Source organism: the organism of the source record quoted next, unplaced genomic scaffold, assembly GCF_019419815.1.
Source record: "Pyrus x bretschneideri cultivar Hongxiangsu unplaced genomic scaffold, Pyrus_bretschneideri_v1 Contig46, whole genome shotgun sequence".
Lineage (NCBI taxonomy): Eukaryota > Viridiplantae > Streptophyta > Magnoliopsida > Rosales > Rosaceae > Pyrus > Pyrus x bretschneideri.
The window spans coordinates 2790412-2813445 of record NW_025999783.1 but is presented as its reverse complement, the minus strand read 5'-3'; the positions used below and the strand labels follow the sequence as shown (position 1 = coordinate 2813445).

General features: G+C 38.8%; 2 long non-coding RNA genes across 2 annotated transcripts; both read right to left on the bottom strand.

Moving 5' to 3' along the window:
- Positions 1-314: 314 nt before the first annotated feature.
- Positions 315-1576, bottom strand: LOC125469864. The gene is made up of 3 exons (XR_007252167.1): positions 845-1576; positions 453-749; positions 315-352 (listed from the first exon to the last, which is right to left on the bottom strand). It is a non-coding gene; the product is annotated as an uncharacterized LOC125469864 (long non-coding RNA).
- A 5517-nt stretch (positions 1577-7093) lies between these two features.
- LOC125469812 lies at positions 7094-7842 on the bottom strand. Its single transcript, XR_007252082.1, has 3 exons — positions 7624-7842; positions 7232-7528; positions 7094-7131 (listed from the first exon to the last, which is right to left on the bottom strand). It is a non-coding gene; the product is annotated as an uncharacterized LOC125469812 (long non-coding RNA).
- Between the last annotated feature and the right edge of the window lie 15192 nt (positions 7843-23034).

Below are 23034 nucleotides of genomic sequence, written 5' to 3'. Positions count from 1 at the left end.
TAACTGCCCACTCACTGATCACATCGACGTCTCATAGGTCCCTGAACCTCCCCTAGCTTGGTTACATTCTTCCTCTGTAATATTTTCACCTATACAAAAAGTAACCAAATTGACGTTATTTAACGCGCATACACCAAACATTCGTCCATAACTTTTTCATACGTTACTCAATTTGGGTGTATGAATATACCACGGTGATCTACACGACGTCACGAACGCGTGACAATTTTCAGAACTCAATTTGGAGCTTGCACGCGCCCCCACGCGCCCTGTTCACGCGCTGCCCACGCGCGCGTCTTCTTCCTCGCGTCGCCGGACTGGTTTCGCCGGAGATGGTGTTTTGCCGGAATTTCTGGGTAAATTTCAAAGTGTCATAACTTCTTCATTTCTTAACCATTTTCAACGTACTATATATCAAAATGAAGGTATTGACGAGACGAACACATCCATACCTGTCTCGACCCCTAACTCGCCGTGGTTTCGCCGGAAAAAGCCCCGACAGCTCCGGCCAAACTTTGAACTTATCGTTCTCCGTGTTCCTACGTCCATTTTTCACGTAATTTATACCAAAATGAAGCCCTAATCATAATCTACCACGTTGGACTAGTTTTAGGGCCTAAAAACAACGGAATCAAACTTTTCCAAAAATACGAAAATTCGGCCGAACTTACAGTTTGTGATCCCGATGTCCAAATCCTTCAAACGAAGCACTCCGAGCTTCCTTAGGACCTCACCAAGCTTCCTACAAGCTTCAAAACCCCAGAAAACATCAAGTTTTACGTGTGCATGAACAGTGCACACGCACAGTGAAATTGAAATCCAAGTTTTCCGAAGTGAAACTCACCTGAAATTGGTACCATCGTGTTCGTGTGGTCTTCAGGAGTACGATGGTGGTCTTAGATCCTTCGTTGGTATAGTTTTGGGGTGGTTTGTGGGTGGTCTGTGTGAGTTCGAAGGAGAGAGAGAGAACTCTCAGAGAATGAGAGGTTTGTGAGGGAGGAGAGAGAGAGAGACAAAATGCAGAAATGGGGGAGAGATTTGAGGGAGGTGGGATCCTACCCAATCCCCAAATCATCAAGTTACAACATATTTTACGCCCCTTAGTCCCGTTTAAGGGCATTTTCATAACTTCACGTCCTCGGAATTAAAATTCCGGGACGGGTTGTGACAACCTTCCCTCCTTATAGAATTTCGTCCCCGAAATTCCAACAACCAACTTAATCATCTAAACTCATACAATAGCTTCGGATAAATCTCTCTCATCCGATTCTCCTTCTCCCACGTAATTTCTTCCACTGACTGCTTTCTTCACAAATTCTTTACCAATTACACTGTCTTAATTCTCAATACATTCTTTTTCCAATCCAAAGTCGTCCTTGGTTCCTCAACCAGTTTAATCCGGATTAATTCTCAATAGTTGCACCGGAACTCCATGTGACGAATCTGCCACCTAGTGACAACGCATCGAAATATAATACATTATGCACCTTAGCAAATTCTGAAGACATCACCACTTGTATGCAACTTCATCGATTCCTTTAGTGGTCAAAAACGGTCTGATGTGTTTAAGACTTATTTTGTCTCCTTTCCAAATCTTACTATTTCTTTTCGTGATGAAAATTCTAAAAATGTTAAATCATGAAACACATCATGCTCTTACAATAACTCTGGAAGTAAATCAAGCAACTTCACTTACTCTTCGATGATCACATAAAGTCCGATGTACTTAGGACTTAATTTGCTTTCCTTTCCCAGCCGAATCTTACTTTTCTAAAGTAAAAACTTCAAAATTATAAGATCGTCTACGTTAAACACTCGATTAGTGACATGTTCAACTATTAATCTCTTTTGCCATTCCTGGCTACTCTCAGGTTATACTTAATCACCTGAATACTTTGAGAAGACTCATCCATAGTTTCAGGGCCTACCAAAACTCTTTCGTGATCGAATCTTCTCTATCCAAAAGTATTTCTTCCACAAATCAACAAAAATCGACACATTTCATGGTCCTTATGGCGTTACTTTGGAAACTGTGCAACCAACATACTTAAGAAACTCAGCAGTTCCGTAACCCAAATCTCTTCTCCATAAAACTTATAAGTACTGTTGTACTGTGGTTGTTACTCAACACTGGAGTAAATGTACTAACTTGGTACATTGATCAACTATCACCTCAAGTTCAATCATAACCATCCTATTCTTGAACTCAGCAATCTTTCTTTTTCCCTTCTTTCTTTGCCTTGGTTAATTCTTAATTTTCTTCGTTAACCATTTGAGTCTTGAGTACGACCTTACTAAAAAGACTTAACTTGAAAATTAGCAATTACAACTTCTTCTCAAACTTCCATTCTCAACTTTACTTCAATTGATTTCCAATCCACAAGAAGACAATCTTGGCAAGCGTGCCAGACATTAATTCTTACCACAGTCTTTTCACCAAGTGCATCAGCTAGAACAATTTTACGATCACCCTGGTCGTACAATCATGTTCATTAAACAATTCAATCCACCTTCCCTGCCTTATATCAAAATCCTTCCAAGTAATGGATATTGGAGACTTTTTGGATTCGTAAAAATCTTGCATTCTTACCAAATATAATGTCTTCATAACTTCACAGCAAGGATGATAATCATGACTTCCAAATCACCAGTAGGGTAATTCATTTCATGAGGTTCCTTTTGTCGTGAAACGTATGTAATCACCCTAATATTTGCATCAACATGCATCCAATACCATTCAAGTAACATCATTAAAATTTATGATTACCACTATTCTCTGGGAATACTAAAATACGTGCATGAGTGAGGAAATACTTCAGTTGTTGAATTCTTTACTCATAAATATCATCCCACTCAAACTTAACCTCTTTTCTCGTCAATTGCAAAGCAATGACTGAAAAATCTTTCACGAACCGTCCCTGATAGCTTGTTAAGCTAGGATAACTCCGAATCCCAATCACGATTCGTGGTTGTTCTAAATTCTCAATTTCTGCTACCTTTTATGAATTCACTTGAATACCTGAAGCAGACATAACATATCTCAAAAATGCTACTTGATTTATCCAACATTGGCATTTGCTAAACTTAGCATACAATCGATGTTCCCTCGATCTTTGCAATACCAATTTAAGATGTTTAGCATACTTTTCTCTAGTCTTATCAATCTTTTCAATAGCAACAACAACAAATCGGTCTAGATATCATTGGAATACTTCATTCATCAAATTCATAAAGTAGTAGATGCATTCGTCACTCCGAATGGCATCACCAAAACTTGAAATGACCTTAATGAGTCCTGAAAGTTATCATAAGGGCATCCTCATCGATAATCTTCAACTAATAATATCCAGACCTCAAGTCAAACTTAGAAAATATACAACCACCTCAAAGCTGATCAAACAACCATCAATGTGAGGTAACGGATAACGGTTTTCACTTGTTACTCGATTCAACTGCTTATAATCAAAGCACAGCCTTTACGTCCATTTTCTTTCTCACCAATACACTGGGGTTCCCCCAACGTAATGTACTAGGTTGAATAAAAACTTTTATCAACCAATTTCCAATTCTCTTAGTTCAAAAGGCAACATTCTATAATATAAGGTTTGTACCTGGAGATAAATCAATAGTGAACTCTACATCTTCAACTGGCGGCAATCCAGGTAAATTCTCAAGGAAAACGTCATGTAAATGTTTGGCTACTCCCACTTCTTCCACACTACTAGAAGTGACATCACTTAGCACCACATGATATAAATATCCTTGGCAGCCTTTTGATAATAATCTCTTTGCTCTCACAGCATAAATAACGGCCTGCCTCACTCCACTTTGCATACTTACAAAAGTAATCTCTAGTCATCCAGACCGATGGAAAATAACATATAATCAAGTCAACATTCAGCTATAAACATAGCTCATACTCTTTCATTCTAATCAACTCAGCCCTCGGCTGCATATATAACTCATAATTAACTCATCGTATCATGTATATCTTGCACACATTCAGTACCACCTCGCGTGGTCTGCAACTCATCACTGTATATAACATAATATGCTCTAGAATAACATCGAAATCCACAATCTAATGGAACAAAAGTAGCTAGCAACAATACATACTCTACTAATACTGAGCACTCTGAATAGTACGATACTAACATAGAATAACCTATCGGTTTACTTGCTTAACGAATCCACGAATAAGTTATTAATATTACGGTCTGCAGCCCGCAATACTGATAAATCATCGTTGTCTCGATAAGTAAGCAACAACTCTCGAGGGTGTAATATTACTATTTTGCCACTCATTAGGAAATACATACACATGTCTCAACCGCATTTAAATACTACTTTCAAGGCAATAACAATAATAACGTAAAATTTCTACATTATTAACAAATAGACTCTAGCTAAGTCATTAAGAATAATTATCGTACCCCTAATCAAATCCAAATAATTCGGAGTATCTTGCAGTGATGTGTAGTTAACACATCCCTGGGCTTGTTGTTGTCTCCCACAACCTCTATTAGTGTAAATACTTCTTTCATGTACACCACGGCCTAACTGACCACAATTAATAGATCCAGGAACTTGCTGGATCGGCGCCAGTTGTGGCAAAGAAGACTGCTAGGGCCTCTGTTGGCTTTGGACATAATTTGCAGTTCTATGTCCCATCTATCCACTTGTAAAGCGTCCAATGCTTTCTTGCCTACATTCTCAAAGGTGTCCATTATTGTACCTACAGCACAAATGTACATTTCCCTTACCAAAATCACCTTGTCTCTGAGATCTGAGATTACCAATACATCTATCACTTCACCTCTGATCAATGGCATTAAAACCTTTGCCAAAAGAACTAGAATTAGCTTCACTTCTTTTGAAGTTCCGAATCTTTCTATATTCTTGATATGACGAATCATTAACTTTATCGTCCTCTTTTGATTCCCATTCTTTTATCATTTTTCTTTACTCTCGCTGAACATGTTCTCAGAGTCTTCAAGGCTCAACAACATCTTGTATATTCCTGGTAAGAATTACAATGGATAGTGGTCACCCAAAATACCACTGCCTTATGCCACCCAGCCTAAAACAATATAACACTTCAATCAAAATAGCAGCAATATTCAAATGGGACGAGGCAAGTCTGAGAACTTTCTATAATACTCATTGATCGTCAGCTTTCCTTGTCTCACATTTGCAAACTCTTGCTTTCTACCATCATAAGATGCCAAAGGAAATAATTCTTTTCTTTAAACAAATCCTTAAACAATTCTCAATCGGCTGTTTCCTCCGGTGACAACGAATTATACTCTTGTTTCCACCAGGATACAAGTTCATAACTCAAACCAGGTAATCGTCTCAACCCTTCTGTCAAAAGGAAGATTCCTTTGACTTGCATAATCTAAAACATTTTTTCCAAATGATTAAGCCATCGCTTTGCTCCCTTAGGTCCATCATTTTTCCATAAGGTGATTCAAATTCCACTCATAACCCATCTTAAAATGTCCCTTTTTGATAATATACTGAATCACCAAAATAATAGTTTCCCCCTAACAGCTAAATCAGGGAGACTAAGTTCCTCTAACTACGTGGTTTGCTACGAGGCGGTGTAGTTCTGACAGAATTCACTAGAACTTCTCAAGATGTCCAAGATTGAAACTAGGCTCTGATACCAACTGACACACCCCGTCCCGAAGGAGGGTATGCTGGCCGTCACGTGAGAGTGACGTAACCATTTGCACAGTTCGGAAGCTTTAAAAATATACTACTTCTAAAATGCAACACCCGAAGGTGAGTCCTTATTTGGTCCATTCTGTCAGAACACCGTTGAATTTCCTCGTAGTCACCACACCTTTGCAATTCTTGAACCTGGAGGGGCGCAAAACAAAGTTGAGTGGGTCAGTAAAACAATTCTTTTCCGATTCCAAACACTTCTCAAAACTTTGTAACCCCTCGCCGTAAAACAAGTATAATTTCCCAGAAAATAAACATATATACGTATGTATAGATATGTCAATCATGTTCCATGATATGCCATTCATGCTCACAATATGCCATTCATGCTTGAGAATATGCCACAATAGAATCTCATAATAAATGTAAATGCTCAAGCGTAATCACATCACAATATATAATCTGGCAGCCGGGAGTCACCTAACGTGACATGTACCGCTGCACCTAGAGCTCCACGCTCAACTCAATCACTGAATCTGCACACGAGTCGGAACCACCTAACGTGGTCTGCACGACAAGCTGGGTGTAATATATATGTATGCTCTAGTGCTACGATCACGTGAAGCTGTGCGATAAATCGCGGGTCACCTACAAGTCGGAACCACCTAATGTGGTCTCCACGACAGGCTTGCACCTAACTTGGATCCAAGACGAGCATGCGGTGCTGGTGAACATACACGTGAAGGCTGTGCCCTGGCCCTGGACGGGAGCACTAACACCGGGGGTGCAGATTATGAGTTCTCTAATCCTCTCAAACTACTACTGCATAACAACATGAATACCACTTACCTGGCACTTACCTGTGCGTCCACAGCACCAATACACATATATAAATGTATGCCACTACTAATGCATGTGATGATAGTATTTCAATCGTAGCTTACCTGGGCCTCCTCAGCACCATGCAACAGTATGCATAATTATAGTAATGCACATATTCAAATATGATGCATATATGACAGGATAATTAATTCGTATTTCTTTTAAAATACGTTTCTGGGAAATACGTCAAGCATACGTATATATATATATATATATATACTGAAAAATAACTGCCCACTCACTGATCACATCGACGTCTCATAGGTCCCTGAACCTCCCCTAGCTTGGTTACATTCTTCCTCTGTAATATTTTCACCTATACAAAAAGTAACCAAATTGACGTTATTTAACGCGCATACACCAAACATTCGTCCATAACTTTTTCATACGTTACTCAATTTGGGTGTATGAATATACCACGGTGATCTACACGACGTCACGAACGCGTGACAATTTTCAGAACTCAATTTGGAGCTTGCACGCGCCCCCACGCGCCCTGTTCACGCGCTGCCCACGCGCGCGTCTTCTTCCTCGCGTCGCCGGACTGGTTTCGCCGGAGATGGTGTTTTGCCGGAATTTCTGGGTAAATTTCAAAGTGTCATAACTTCTTCATTTCTTAACCATTTTCAACGTACTATATATCAAAATGAAGGTATTGACGAGACGAACACATCCATACCTGTCTCGACCCCTAACTCGCCGTGGTTTCGCCGGAAAAAGCCCCGACAGCTCCGGCCAAACTTTGAACTTATCGTTCTCCGTGTTCCTACGTCCATTTTTCACGTAATTTATACCAAAATGAAGCCCTAATCATAATCTACCACGTTGGACTAGTTTTAGGGCCTAAAAACAACGGAATCAAACTTTTCCAAAAATACGAAAATTCGGCCGAACTTACAGTTTGTGATCCCGATGTCCAAATCCTTCAAACGAAGCACTCCGAGCTTCCTTAGGACCTCACCAAGCTTCCTACAAGCTTCAAAACCCCAGAAAACATCAAGTTTTACGTGTGCATGAACAGTGCACACGCACAGTGAAATTGAAATCCAAGTTTTCCGAAGTGAAACTCACCTGAAATTGGTACCATCGTGTTCGTGTGGTCTTCAGGAGTACGATGGTGGTCTTAGATCCTTCGTTGGTATAGTTTTGGGGTGGTTTGTGGGTGGTCTGTGTGAGTTCGAAGGAGAGAGAGAGAACTCTCAGAGAATGAGAGGTTTGTGAGGGAGGAGAGAGAGAGAGACAAAATGCAGAAATGGGGGAGAGATTTGAGGGAGGTGGGATCCTACCCAATCCCCAAATCATCAAGTTACAACATATTTTACGCCCCTTAGTCCCGTTTAAGGGCATTTTCATAACTTCACGTCCTCGGAATTAAAATTCCGGGACGGGTTGTGACAACAACTCTATTTGCTAGGGTCTTAATGTTAATGGGGTTTTCATAGTTAAGCCAACAACTTGGATACAAAATAGTATGACAAATAGTAACCCAAGGACTTCGCTATTAAACAAAATGTGGAAATTGAATATTCTGCACAAGGTTAAAGTTTTTAGCTGGTTTTTTATTCTTAATAAATTACAAATTGGAGAAAGATTACATAAACATATCAATACTATTTGTGCTAATTGCCCCATGTGTAATGTTGATGTTGAGAATCAGAATCATCTTTTCATTAATTGTAATTTTGCTAAATAGGTTTAGAGCACTATTCCTAGATTAAATCCAACTGAAGCTAATAATCCCCTTGGTCTATTAGACCGGTTTAATACCCTTGGTAGCATTGATAATGATAATTTGTCCAATTTGAGTTTGGCTCTTCTAGTTTGCTGGCAAGTTTTGAGAGAAATGAATCAAATAGTTTTACAAATGGAAAAGCAATGCCCAATAAGGTGTTTATGTTAGCTCCAAGCATGGGTGAAGATTATCTTAAAGCAAATAATACTAGCAAGAAATCTGGGAAATTACAAAGAAACATTAAATGGAACCCTCCAGAAATGGGGATCCTCAAGATTAACTTTGATGGCTTTTTTGTGAACTCCAAGACGACTGTTGTCTTTATCGACAAGGATGAAGAAGGTTCGGTGCTTGGGGGGAATACAATTGTTGTTGGTGCTCGGTGCTTGGGGGGAATACAATTTTTATGGCTAAAGGAGTAGCTTTGAGAGTTACATTTTGGATGGCTAAAAGCAGTGGCGGAGCCACATGGAGGCCAGGTTAGGCCTAGGCCTATCCTGAAATTTTACTAAGCCTTCTATTTTACCATACAAAAATTAATTCTTTTTTTGTTCTGTTTATATCAAACAAGGTCTATAAACCTTATAGGGTGAAGTGCTATTTAGTCCCTAAACTATCACTTCAGCGAAAATTAGGTCTTTGAATTATTTTTTTGGTAAAATAAGTCCCTAAATTCATTAAAAAAATGCTAATTTCATCCTTATTATTATGTTCAATGCTATTTTATCCACTTTTTCGTCAACTTGAGTGACTTGACATACTTTAAAGTGTAATACGGTTCTTTTCTCGCCTACAACCCTTAACAGTTCATATAGGTTGCGAATCTAACGTTTCATTTACCCTCCAAAGCTAACTCCATACACTATTCTTTATGTAAAATTATCAATATACCCTCTAATGTGTATCACATGCAACTAACGTGACTTAAATTGACGGAAATTTGAATATAGTAGCTTTGAATATAGTATCAGGGATGTAATTGGTAGATTTTTATAATTCAGTGACTGATTTTTCTGAAAAATAGTTTAAGGACCTAATTTTCACTTAGTTGATAATTTAGGGACTAAATTGGCAGTTCACCCAACCTTATAATTAGTCTTCTGTTTTACCATATAAAACCTAATTTCTGTTTTGTTCAGTTCATATAACACAAAGTCTGTGTAATTTAGAGGAAGATTCAATTATGTTGAAAGGAAAATCTCATGGTAATAGTTGAGTTATGAACTTAAAGCTCGTAAACAAGTTGTGTTCCTATGATATATGCATCTTAATACTAAATTTTTCATTAAAAATCTAAAGCCCCACCACTCTTGTTTGATAAATTTTTCATGCCAATAAAAAAAACCCTTAAATATTTCTTCAATTGAGTATTTAAGAGGGTTTGTAAGGGTGGATACTCCAAATTAGTGATTGATGCAGTCACGGGTACATGCAACGTTCTATGGCGTTTAAAAACTGTTATTGACAGCATCAAATGGTTGACGGCTTCTGTTGATCTCATTTATGGACTTCTGTTTTTAGAGAGACAAATTTCCTAGCAAATACGATTACTAGTACGTGATTCCAGTTTAATATTCTTCATGTATGGGATAGATCGTTGCTTTCTTCAGCTAAAAAGCCTTCTTATTTGATTGTATGGGAATTGAATGTTGTTAGGACCCGTCCCTGATTTTACAATATTTTAGTTCTAAAATGGTGAATTGATGAAAATGCTCCTAGAGTTCAGATTGTTGACTTTCGTTGACCGTTATCTCGTGACGTGTATGGGCTACTATTTTACCATATTCGTGTAGTACTCGCTACTACAAACGCGTGGGCGCAATCAGAATCTAAATTGGAGTTACAGTTAAAATCTTACGAAACACCGAATACCGAGGACAAATTGGTAATTTCATTTTGGAGAGATATTTTGTTTTGTGAGCCACGTGGGGCCCATACCCCTACTTCTGCCTTGTCACGTGTCCCTTCCCTCCAGAAATTTTGGATTCTCTCTCTATCTCTCTATCTTCCCTATTTAACCCTTTCATTTCTCTCATCTCTCTCCCTCTTTTCCCTCAAACTTTCTCTCATACTTCCTTTTCAATTTCCTCCGTAACCGAGCCTCAAGAGGCTGACTAATCACCAGATCACCACCTCAAGTTCCTTTCACACTTCCCTGTCAACCCCGTAGCAACGCAGACGAGGCGGAGCCGCCACTTTCTTCGGTGAGTTAACTTGGAACCCAATGAAACCGAGGTGAGCTTGACTTGAATAGGAATTATCTCTGTTTTTAATGACATTTTCTCGTTATCTGGGTGGTTTTTTAGCTGAAAATCAAGGGTTTTAACCCTACTCGTGTATGTCTTTCTTCTCACCAGTTTTCTGGCAAAGGACCCGCGAGTTACAAGTGTTTTTCGACCATTTTCCGACCATGGTGGAGAACCAAAATGGTATAATTTGAATCCTTACTCACCTAGCTTCATTTTGGTATGTAAATGGCGAGTTTTGGTTAAGATTCGAAGCTAAACGGAGTCGACGAAGGTCCAAAATTCTCAAAAATTGATCATCTCTTTATAGCGTCCGGTGGGTGCAATTCGCAAGCCCAAACGAGTTGACTCGACCCAGATAAAAAAAAAATCCAAAACTTGGATTCAAAAGCAGGATTCGACTCGACCCAATTTCGAAATGGATCTAGAATATTCCTAAAATATTCCTGGTGTTGACTTTTTCAAAACTTTCTCGGAAATCCTTATAAGCTAATTTCGATGGCTAGAGTCCCTTTTTGACATTCATTTAATGAAATTATGAAGTTTTAACGTAGTTGAACAGCTCGATGTCTTAATTGACTTTTTAGTTAATTGTTGATTTTTCGTTGACTTTTTATGAAAATTGCTTGGGACCCTTCTTAGCATATTTCAACGTCCTGATTCCAAATATGCGCTTTGTTTCCCAAATTTAATCGTTTTAGTTAAGTTTTACTAATGGGTCCCGATATTAAACTTAGGTGGGATTATTATCAGAGACTCTGGCTTTCCTAGCTCGAACGAATGTGACATCGCAAGTAATTGTGAGTGGGTCTTTGCTTATAAATATTATATATTTATTTGGTTTCCACTTATATATTTGATCAAGAATTTTCTACATTCCGCCTAGATTAGATTAACGTTTATAAGAATTAGTATATAGACGTAATTTATGAAATTATGCTATGTCATACAGGATGCACATGTATGCATATTATTATGAATGCTCTAATTGTATTTATGGTCATGAATAGTATTTCATTGATTAGAATTATCAAATTATCGATCTACCGTTACATGATCATATTTACGTTATCTATTCATCATGTGCTGCACTGGTGTTAGTACTCGCCGGGGCCAGGGCTAGTCTTCATATGTGTTTTCACATCACACCGTACGCTCACTTTGGATCCATTGTAGATGCCAATCTTGTCCTAGATTGCTATAGGCAATTATGACTCGTATGTGACACGCTTAGTGCCAGTCTTCAAGTGATTGTAGTACTAAAGCGTAAATCATTATTACACCAAGTCCTGTTCATTTCAAAATATCTCTGCATGAGCTCGTGTGTCAGCATATGTTGATGAGCACCCGATATTATATGTTCGTTTACATGAGATAGTGTGATTATTGGATGTTATATGTTTTATATGTGAAATATTGTAACTTACCGTATTTCTACAGGAACTTGTGTTAGAATATGTTTTATATGTTTTACATGTTTTATTAGATGTTCATGTCAGAATATCTCTGCATGAGCTTGTGTGTCAACATATGTTGTTGAACACTCGATATTATATATTCATTCACGCGAGATAGTGTGATTATTGGATATTATATGTTTTATATGTGAAATACTGTGACTTATCGTATTTCTGAAGTTTTACAATTTACAGTAAGTGTTTTCACTCTATATGTAGTATATATATTTGGAAACTATACTTGTTTTACGATGAGGGGTTATACGTTTTTGAAAAAGGTTTTACAAAGCTTTCTTTTTAGGCCCACTCACCCTTGTTTTTCGTCCCTCCAGGTTTTAGTGGTAGAACTTTTGTGTCGACGAGGATTCTTGGAAAATATTGGAATAGGAGAATACCATCAATAGTATAATTCTCATTCTACTTTTATTGTACTTTACTTATGCTCTAACATCACGTGTTAAATGGGTTCATTCCCGCTCACATGCACACTCTTGCACTTAGGCACTTTTAGGTTTAAATTTATTCACATTTTCCACCTCACTACACTTTATTGCTTCGTCATGTTTCGGGTGTCAACCAGCACAGCTCGATTCAGAGTCGAGATGTACATTCCAGATCTGGGTGTGTCCTATGTGATCACGGTCATTATATTTAATGAATTGTCTTTTTCGATGAAAAAGTACATATATTCTTAATAATCTTTTTTAGTAACAGTGCCAAACCATATTTATATACTATCTCCAATCGAAGGGGGCTATTTTTAGCCCCCTCAATAATTTATTATTTTAATTTTGTTCTTTAATTTTATTGGTTAATTGAATTAAACTACTATATTAAAATAAGGTTTTCGAACATATTTTGAGTGTCATTGTCGCAAAATGAATAACCCACCAGATTTCTTATCTTTATATAATCTCGATAATATTTTGGATGGGATTTCGAGTGACATGTGTCGCTAAAGTGAGTAACTCTCCATATTTTTTATCTTTATGTAATTTTAATAATTTTCGGATAGGATTTTTAAGTGCCACATGTTGAGATGTAATTGGTTACGCAAATTTCGAATAGGATTCTTATCTACGTGACACTCCTTATCTTCAGCTTCCTATGACACACCCCGACCGAAATCAAGGCGTGCTGGCCATCACGTGAAGGTGACGTAGCCATGTGCACGGTGTGGAAGCAATAATAATATAAGAAATGCGAATAATTAAAAACCAAACTAACTAGAGCACTAGATAAGTTAAGGGGCAAGACGAAATAAGTGTGAATTCACAATCAGGGCATAAGTAGCCTAAGTGCAGTCCAGCATGACGAATACTAATTATACAACACCAAAGGTAATCCTACAATGGTGATAATCTGTTAGAGCTGCCGTGGATTCCTCGCAAGCCACCAAAGACACTCCTAACTAGAACCTGGAGGGGCACAAAACAAAAAGTGTGAGTGGGCAAAAACAAAGCTTTTCAAAACCATTCATTTATCAAAGATTGTAACCCCTCACCGTAAAACCTGTATAATTTCCCAGAAAATAGAATACATATCTATACCACAACCATGCTCAGAATAGCAAAATTCACAAATATGCCATGTCGAATATCTCAGCAATAAAATATGTAAGTCAGGTGATATAAATCAATGATCTATCAGCCGGAGTCACCTAACGCGACCTGTACGGCTAAATCTAAAGCTCATCCATCTAGTCAAAGTCACCTAACATGACTTGTACGGCTCAAATCCACATCTCAACAAATATACCTGCACACGAATCGGCAACACCTAAAGTGGTCTGTACGACAGGACTGGGTGTAAATAAATATGCTCAAGTGCTACAATCACGTGAAGACTGTGCGAATAATCGTGGGTCACCTACGAGTTGGAACCACCTATAGTGGTATGTACGATAAGACTGTGCACCTAACTTGGATCCAAGGTGAGCGTATGGTGTGGGAGGTGAATATCACGTGAAGGACTGTGCCCTAATTATGGGCGGGAGCACTAACACCGGGGTGTAGGTTTATGAGCTCTCAACACATCTCACATAATCATCAATTCACGTAAACAATCTACAACTCACCTAGTACTTACCTGAGCGTCCACCGCGTCAAATCACAATATGCACATATCATACAAATTTATAGTCTAAGCATAAATCAATAGGCATGGCATTTCAATTATAATTTCAGTTAAATCAATTTTCTGGGGAAAATCTCAAGTATATAGGTATATACGGAAAACCAAAAGCCCACTCATTGCTATGTGGAAGGGTCGTAGCCCCCAAGCCTCGATTGACTACGCTCGTCCTGAGGATATGTTTCACCTATATGCGAAACAACTATATAAACGTTAATTTAAAGCACATAAACGAAACTAGCTAATAACTTCTCATACAATGCTCAAATAGGGTGTTTGAATATACCATTATGATCTACACAACCTTAGGAACATCCCCATAATTTTAGAAAAATTTACTGATCACCCACGCGCCGGCCAAGGCAAGGCTAGATGCGCCACCACATGCGTGGCATGCCTAACGGAAAAGTTAACGCCATAAGGAATATTCCGTTAAAACTAACCTGACGCCGTTAGCTGCCATTAGGAATATTCCGTCAACTTTGATGGAATATTCTCTTTTCTTCTCCGGTGAACCATCGGCCGCCATCGTCGTCGCCGGAAACTGGAAAAATATTCAAAGATTCATATCTCACTCGATTTTCAACCAACATTCATGAAATTTTCACCAAAATGAAGCTTAGGATGAGAAGAACACATTCTTACCAATTTCACGCCCTAAAATCACCGGAAACTCGCTGGAGAACCCTTGATAATCCGGCCAAAATTTCAAACTCGCCAACTCGACTTCCTGACGTCCAAAACACCTCGTTTTTCTTCTCCGAGCTTCGTGAAAGTGTCCTAAAGCTTCCTATAAGCTTAGAATCTTCCAAAAACTTCATATTTACGTGTGCATGAACAGTACCTCAAATCGGAGGTTATGGTTCTCGGGTTTTCCGACGGCTTCATGTCCTAAAAATGGTATTGATGAGATCATATGGTTACAAGGAATACGAATATGACATCAAAAACCTCGATCCGTGAAGAAAAATGGCTGATTTGGGTGATGTCCGTACAACTTGTACGGAAATGCAAAAAAATCCGAAAGGGAAGAGAGAGAGTCAACGGGAGTGAAAGAGAGGGTGTGAGTGTGTGGTCCAAATTTGGGCATCCAATCACAACAAACAAAACCACACAACCACACAAAACGTCCAAGGGTAATTTCATCTTTTCACAAATACGATAAAAATAATTCGGGACGGGATATCATAAACTACCCCTCAAGAAAATTTCGTCCCCGAAATTACACAACAACAACAAACAAACCACCAATAATCATAAAATAGGCGTGGATACAAATCTCTCATCCGGTCCTCCGTCTCCTAAGTAGCCTCTTCCACTGAGTGATTCCTCCACAAAACTTTCACCAAACGCACTGTCTTATTTCTTAGATTCTTATCTTTAGTCATTGGCTCCTCATCATAAGTCAAATCTGGATTAATTTCCAAAGGTTGATGAGGTATCACATGTGACGGATCTGAAACATAATGACGAAGCATGGAAACATGGAACACATCATGCACTTTAGACAACTCTGGAGGCAACTCAAGCCTGTAAGCAACTTCACCGACTCTCTCGGTGATCATATATGGTCCGATGTACCTAGGACTTAGCTTACCTTTCTTTCCAAACCGTACCACACCTCTCCACGGTGAAAACTTTAAAACTACCCAATCACCCACTTTATACACTCTGTCAGTGGCATGTTTATCTGCTAAGCTCTTCTATCGATCCAGGGCCGTTTTCAGGTTAGACTTAATCACGTGAATATTCTGAGTAGTCTCCTCCACTATCTCAGGGCCCTCTAAAACTCTTGCCTACCTCTGACCAACACAAAGGTGTACGACAAAACCTACCATAAAGTGCTTTAAATGGTGCCATACTAATACTTGAATGAAAACTATTGTTATAGGCATATTCCATCAAATCCAACCACTTATTCCAAGCGTCACCAAACTGTAAAGCTGAAGATCTCAGCATATCCTCTAATGTCTGAATAGTCCTATCTGATTGTCCATTTGTCTGAGGATGATATGCCGTACTGTAAAGTAATCTCAAACTAAGAGCTTCTTGGAATGCTACCCAGAACTTAGAAGTAAATCTAGGATCACGATCCGAGACAATACTAACTGGAACTCCATGATACTTCACAATCTTTGATATAAATAATTTAGCTAATCGGCTTAAAGAATACTTCTCCCAAATGATGTCATAACCATTATGTGTACGAGGAAGCTTATACACAAAGTCCATAGTAATGTTTTCCCATTTCCACTGTGGAATGGGAAATGGCTGCATCAATCCAAATGGCTTCTTCCTTTCAGCTTTAACCTGCTGACAAATGGCATACCTACTCACATACTTAGCAATTTCTCTTCTCATACCTGACCAGTAATAAAATGGTCGAATGGTATGATACATTTTAGTACCTCCAGGATGCATTGCATAAGCCGAACAGTGCGCTTCATCCAAAATTTCTTTCTTTAATTCTGCATTATTTGGCACGTACATTCTGTTCTCCTACATAAACATGTCATCAGTCTCCCAAACTCTAAGATCTTTCTTTTTCCCCTAACTTCTTACTTCAATTAACTCCTGGATTTCTTCATCAATCATCTGAGCCTCAAGCACACGATCAATTAAAATTAGTCTAACTTGGAAATTAGCAAGTAAAGCTTCTTCTCGAGCTTCCACCCCTAACTTCACTCTAGTGGACCTTAAATCAGCGAGAAGAAGAATATGACAAGCATATAAAGTGTTAAGTCTAACTGGAGTCTTCCTACTAAGTGCATCAGCTACCACATTTGCACGACCAGGGTGATACTCAATCGTGCAATCATAATCACTTAACAACTCAATCCACCTTTGCTGCCGAAGATTAAGATCCCTCTGAGTAAAAAGATATTGAAGACTTTTATGATCCGTATAAATCCTACATTTTTCACCATAAAGATAATGTCTTCAAATCTTCAAAGCAAAGATAATGGCTGCTAATTCCAGATCATGAGTAGGGTAATTCATCTCATGAGGCTTTAATTGTCGCGAAGCATAAACAATCACCCTACCATGTTGCATCAACACACATCCCAAACCATTCAAGGAAGCGTCACTATAGATCTCGAAATCACCGATATCATCCGGAAGCGCCAAAACAGGTGCACGAGTGAGACAATACTTCAATTGCTGGAAGTTCCGCTCACAATTATCATCCCAAAAATGCCACTTGATCTAACCAAAATTGGCATTTGCTAAACTTAGCATACAATTGGTGTTCCCTCAATCTCTTCAACACCAAAGTGAGATGTTGAACATGCTCAAATTTAGACATAGAGTATACCAGAATATCGTCAATAAAGACAATGACAAACCTGTCTAAATATGGCTGGAATACTCGATTGATTAAATCCATAAAAGCTGCAAGTGCATTAGTTAACCCGAATGGCATCACAAGAAACTCATAATGACCATATCGAGTCCTAAAAGCCGTCTTAGGAACATCCTCACTTTTGATCTTTAACTGGTAAAAACTAGACCTCAAATCAATCTTAGAAAATAAGCAGGCGCCTCGAAGCTGATCAAATAAATCATCTATACGCGACAATGGATAACGGTTTTTAATTATTACCCAATTCAATTGCCTATAATCAATGCAAAGCCTTAAAGTTCTGTTTTTCTTCCTCACAAATAACACTGGAGCTCCCCAGGGTGAAGTACTAGGCCGAATAAAACCTTTATCAACTAATTCCTACAACTGAATCTTCAATTCCCTCAATTCAGCAGGAGTCATTCGATAAGGAGTCAAAGATATAGGATCCGTACCTGGAAGCAAATCAATAGTGAATTCCACATCTCAATCTGGCGGTAATCCAGGTAAATCATCAGGGAATACATCAGGAAAATGTCTGACTACTTTCACATCCTCCACACTACTAGGAGCAACATCATTCAACACCACATGAGCTAAATATCCCTAGCAACCTTTTGATAATAATTGTTTTGCTCTCACAGCGGAAATAACGTCATGCCTCACCCAACTCTGCTCACCCACAAAAGTAACCACAGGTAATCCAGGACGATGGAAAGTAACTATTTTCCCATAGCAATCTATATTGGCACGATTATAATGCAACCAATATGTGCCCAAAATCACATCAAAATCAACAATATTTAACGGGATAAGGTTAGCTTGCATAACTATATCCTCCACCATCACTAGACATCTTGGATATATACAATCAACATAACATCTTGGATATATACAATCAACATAACATCTCTCCCCTCTAGGCATAGCAAACTCTAAATTAAACCCTACAGATGTAGGATGAGATTGCGTCACTTGAGCAAATGTATGAGAAATGACAGAATGTGTAGCACCACAATCAATTAAAACTCTAGCAAAGTGACCAAAAAATTTTAACGTACTCATGATCAAGTCCATATAATTCTACGCATCCTGTAGAGGGATATTGTTAACACGTCCCTGGGCTTGTTGTCGTCCCCCATGACCTCTACTAGCTTGATCATTTCACCCCTGTACACCACTGCCCTAACTTGGCTGACCAAGTTGCCTCAAAGATCATGCACTACTGGAAGCAATCTCTCATTAATGGGGTTGTCCTCCCTGATACCACTGAGATCCACTAGCTGAAATGGGAAGATACGGCGTATAACCTCTAGAATATTGAAGATACCTAGTCTGATAATAAGGATCTGGGGAATACTGATACTGCCCTGAAGCATAAGGAACGACGTCACCCTAATAATGGTAAGCACCACCATGACCCATCTAACCATAACTACCAGACCTTGGAACTTGCTGGATCGGCGCTGGTGGTGGCAAGGAAGGCTGCTGGGGCCTCTGCTGATTCTGAGGACAATTTATAGCTCTATGTCCCATCTGCTCACAAGTAAAACATCCGCTGCTACCTCACCTACACTCTCCAAAATGTCTATTGTTACATCTGCGGCACAACGGAGCCCTTCCTTATTAGCATCTCTCTGCCTTTGGAATCTATGACCCCCAGAAAATCTACCACCTTTTCCCTGACCAGTGGCACTAAAACCCCCGCTGGAAGAACTGGAACTAGCTCCACTTCGCTTAAAGCTCTGAGTCTTGCGAGGTCCTTGAGATGATTGACCTTTACCTTTATCATCTTTCTTCTGATTGCCGTCATTTTCTTCTTCCTCACTCTCACTAGGCATATTTTCTTAATCCTCAATCTTCAACAAAATCTCATAGAACTCCTGGTAAGAAGCATAAGGAGTAGTGGTCGCCATAGAACGCCATTTATTCTTAGTACCCAATCTGAAACGACGGAGTATCTCAACCGGATTAGCAGCAACATCCAGATGATAACGAGACAAGTCAGTGAATCTCTTATAATACTCATTCGCCATCATCTTCCCCTGTCTCAATTGAGTAAATTCTTGCTTCTTGTGATCAATATACTCAGGGGGAATAAACCTTTTCTGAAACAACCGTTTAAACACTTCCCAGTCAACAATTTCCTCTGGGGTCAAATGATAAGCCTCATGTTCCCACCAGGATGCTGATTCTTGACCTAAGAACCATGTAGTCATCTCAGCCTACCTTTCAGAAGGAATATTCCTTTGGCTTTGCATCACTTAAAAAGTCTTTTCAAGATGCTCGAGCCACCGCTTTGCCCCTTCATGTTCTTCATGACCCTCAAACTTATCCAACTTTAAGTTATACATAGTCTCCAAGGGAGTCCTCTGAGGCTGGCGAAGCGAAGACTGAATAGCATGAGCTATAGCTTCCCCCAACTTAACTATATCAGGGAAACTAGGCTTAGCTGAACTACATGGCTCTCTACGAAGCAGTATAGTTCTGATAGAAGACACCAAAATAATTAGAATATTCACCAAATATGCAAGACTGCCAAACCTAGGCTCTAATACCAAACTAACACATCCCAACCGAAATCAAGGCGTGCTGGTCGTCAAGTGAAGGTGACGTAGCCATGTGCATGATGTGGAAGCAATAATAATATAAGAAATGCGAATAATTAAAATCCAAACTAACTAAAGCACTAGATAAGTTAAGGTGCAAAATGAAATAAGTGTGAATTCATAATCAGAGCATAAGTAACCTAAGTGCAGTCCAGTAGGACGAATACTAATTATACAACACCAAAGGTAATTCTACAATGGTGATAATCTGTCAGAGCTGCCGTGGATTCCTCGCAAGCCACCAAAAGCACTCCTAACTAGAACATGGAGGGCAAAACAAAAAGTGTGAGTGGGCAAAAACAAAGCTTTTCAAAACCATTTCATTTATCAAGGATTGTATAATTTTTCAGAAAATAGAATACATATATATACCACAACCATGCTCAGAATAGCAAAATTCACAAATATGCCATGTTGAATATCTCAGCAATAAAATATGTAAATCAGGTGATATAAATCAATGCAAATGATCTGTAAGCCGGAGTCACCTAACGCGACCTATACGATTGAATCTAAAGCTCATCCATCTAGCCGGAGTCACCTAACGTGACCTGTACGACTCAAATCCACATCTCAACAAATATACCTGCACATGAATCGAAACTACCTAAAGTGGTTTGTACGACAGGACTGGGTGTAAATAAATACGCTCAAGTGCTACAATCACGTGAAGACTGTGCGAATAATCGCGGGTCACCTACGAGTCGGAACCACCTATAGTGGTCTGTACGATAGGACTGTTCACCTAACTTGGATCTAAGGTAAGCGTATGGTGTGGGAGGTGAACATCACATGAAAGACTGTGCCCTAACTCTGGGCAGAGCACTAACACCAGGGTGCAGGTTCATGAGCTCTCAACACATCTCACATAATCATCAATTCACATAAAATCTACAACTCACCTGGTACTTAACTGAGCGTCCACCGTGTCAAATCACAATATGCACATATCATACAAATTTATAGTCTAAGCATAAATCAATAGGCATGGCATTTCAATCATAATTTCAGTTAAATCGATTTTCTGGGAAAAATCTCAAGTATATAGGTATATACGGAAAACCAAAAGCCCACTCACTGGTATGTGGAAGGGTCGTAGGCCCCAAGCCTCGATTGACTGCACTCGTCCTGAGGATAGGTCTCACCTATATGTGAAACAACTATATAAACATTAATTTAAAGCACATAAACGAAACTAGCTAATAACTTCTTATACAATGCTCAAATGGGGTGTTTGAATATACCACTATGATCTACACAACCTCAGAAACATCCCCATAATTTTAGAAAAATTTTCCAATCACCCATGCGCCGGCCAAGGCACTGCTAGAAGCTTTCCCACGCGCGGCCACGTACGTGGCACGCCTAATGGAAAAGTTAACGCCGTAAGGAATATTATGTTAAAACTAACTTGACGCCGTTAGCTGCCATTAGGAATATTTCGTCAACTTTGACGGAATATTCTCTTTTCTTCTCCGGTGAACCATCGGCCGCCGTTGCCGTCGCTGGAAACTGGAAAAATATTCAAAGTTTCATATCTCACTCGATTTTCAACCAACATTCATGAAATTTTCACCAAAATAAAGCTTAGGATGAGAAGAACACATTCTTACCAATTTCAAGCCCTAAAATCCCCGGAAACTCGCAGGAGAACCCTCGATAATCTGGCCAAAATTTCAAACTCGCCAACTCGACTTCCCGACGTCCAAAGCACCTCGTTTTTCTTCTTCGAGCTTCGTGAGAGTGTTCTAAAGCTTCCTATAAGCTTAGAATCTTCCAAAAACTTCACATTTACATGTGCATGAACAATACCTCGAATCGAAGGTTATGGTTCTTGGGTTTTCCGACGGCTTCACGTCCTAAAAATGGTATAGATGAGATCGTATGGTTACAAAGGATACGAATATGACATTGAAAACCCCGATTCGTGAAGAAAAATGGCTGATTTAGGTAATGTCTGTACGACTTGTATGGAAATGCAGAAAAATCCAAGAGGGAGGAGAGAGAGTCAACGGGAGTGAAAGAGATGGTGTGAGTGTGTGGTCCAAATTTGGGCATCCAATCACAACAAACAAAACCACACAACACAAAACGTCCAAGGGCAATTTCGTCTTTTCACACCTGCGATAAAAATAATTCGAGACGGGCTGTCACATCCTATGTTAATAAATTGGGTGAAGTGCTGATTCAATCACTGAACTATCACCTCAGTGAAAATTAGGTCCCTGAATTATTTTTTCGGTAAAATAAGTCTCTACATCATTAAAAATTGCTAATTTCATCCCTACTATTATTTTCAAAGCTCTATTATCCAATTTTTCGTCAACTTAAGTCACTTGACACACTTTAGAGAATAATATTGTCATTTTTCGTGTATAAGCCTTTAACATTTCATATAAGTTACGAATCTAATGTCTAATTTACCCTCCAAACACTATTTTTTATGAAAAATTACCAATCTACCCTCCAATGTGTATCACATGCATGTTCTAAAAAACGTTAGGCACTAGTCGGGCGGTGGGCTAAGGCCTAACGCCTAGGCGCCTAGGCTGAGTCTAGGCAGACTAGGACGTTTAAGGTAATTTATTATATATAAAATAAATAAGTGCACACTTATAATTAGAAAATAATATATTTCGCATAAGAGTGAGGTTATATCATTATACTAAAAACCATATATAACTCATCTAAGAAATATAGAACTAAAAAGAATATATGTTACATATATTTAATTACAAAATATAGTACGTACTAAATATTATGAGTTTTTGAATAATTTTTATTAACAGTTTTGTTTTATGCGGATTTTGTGGTATTAGGATTATAGGAATAATTTTATTTTTTAAATTTTTTCTTGTAATTATAAAATAATAGAATTCTAGGAATTAGGGAATGCCACATAAACACCAAACATGCTTATCGTTTGGTGTTTTTCCCCAAACACACTTCACTTTACTAACTA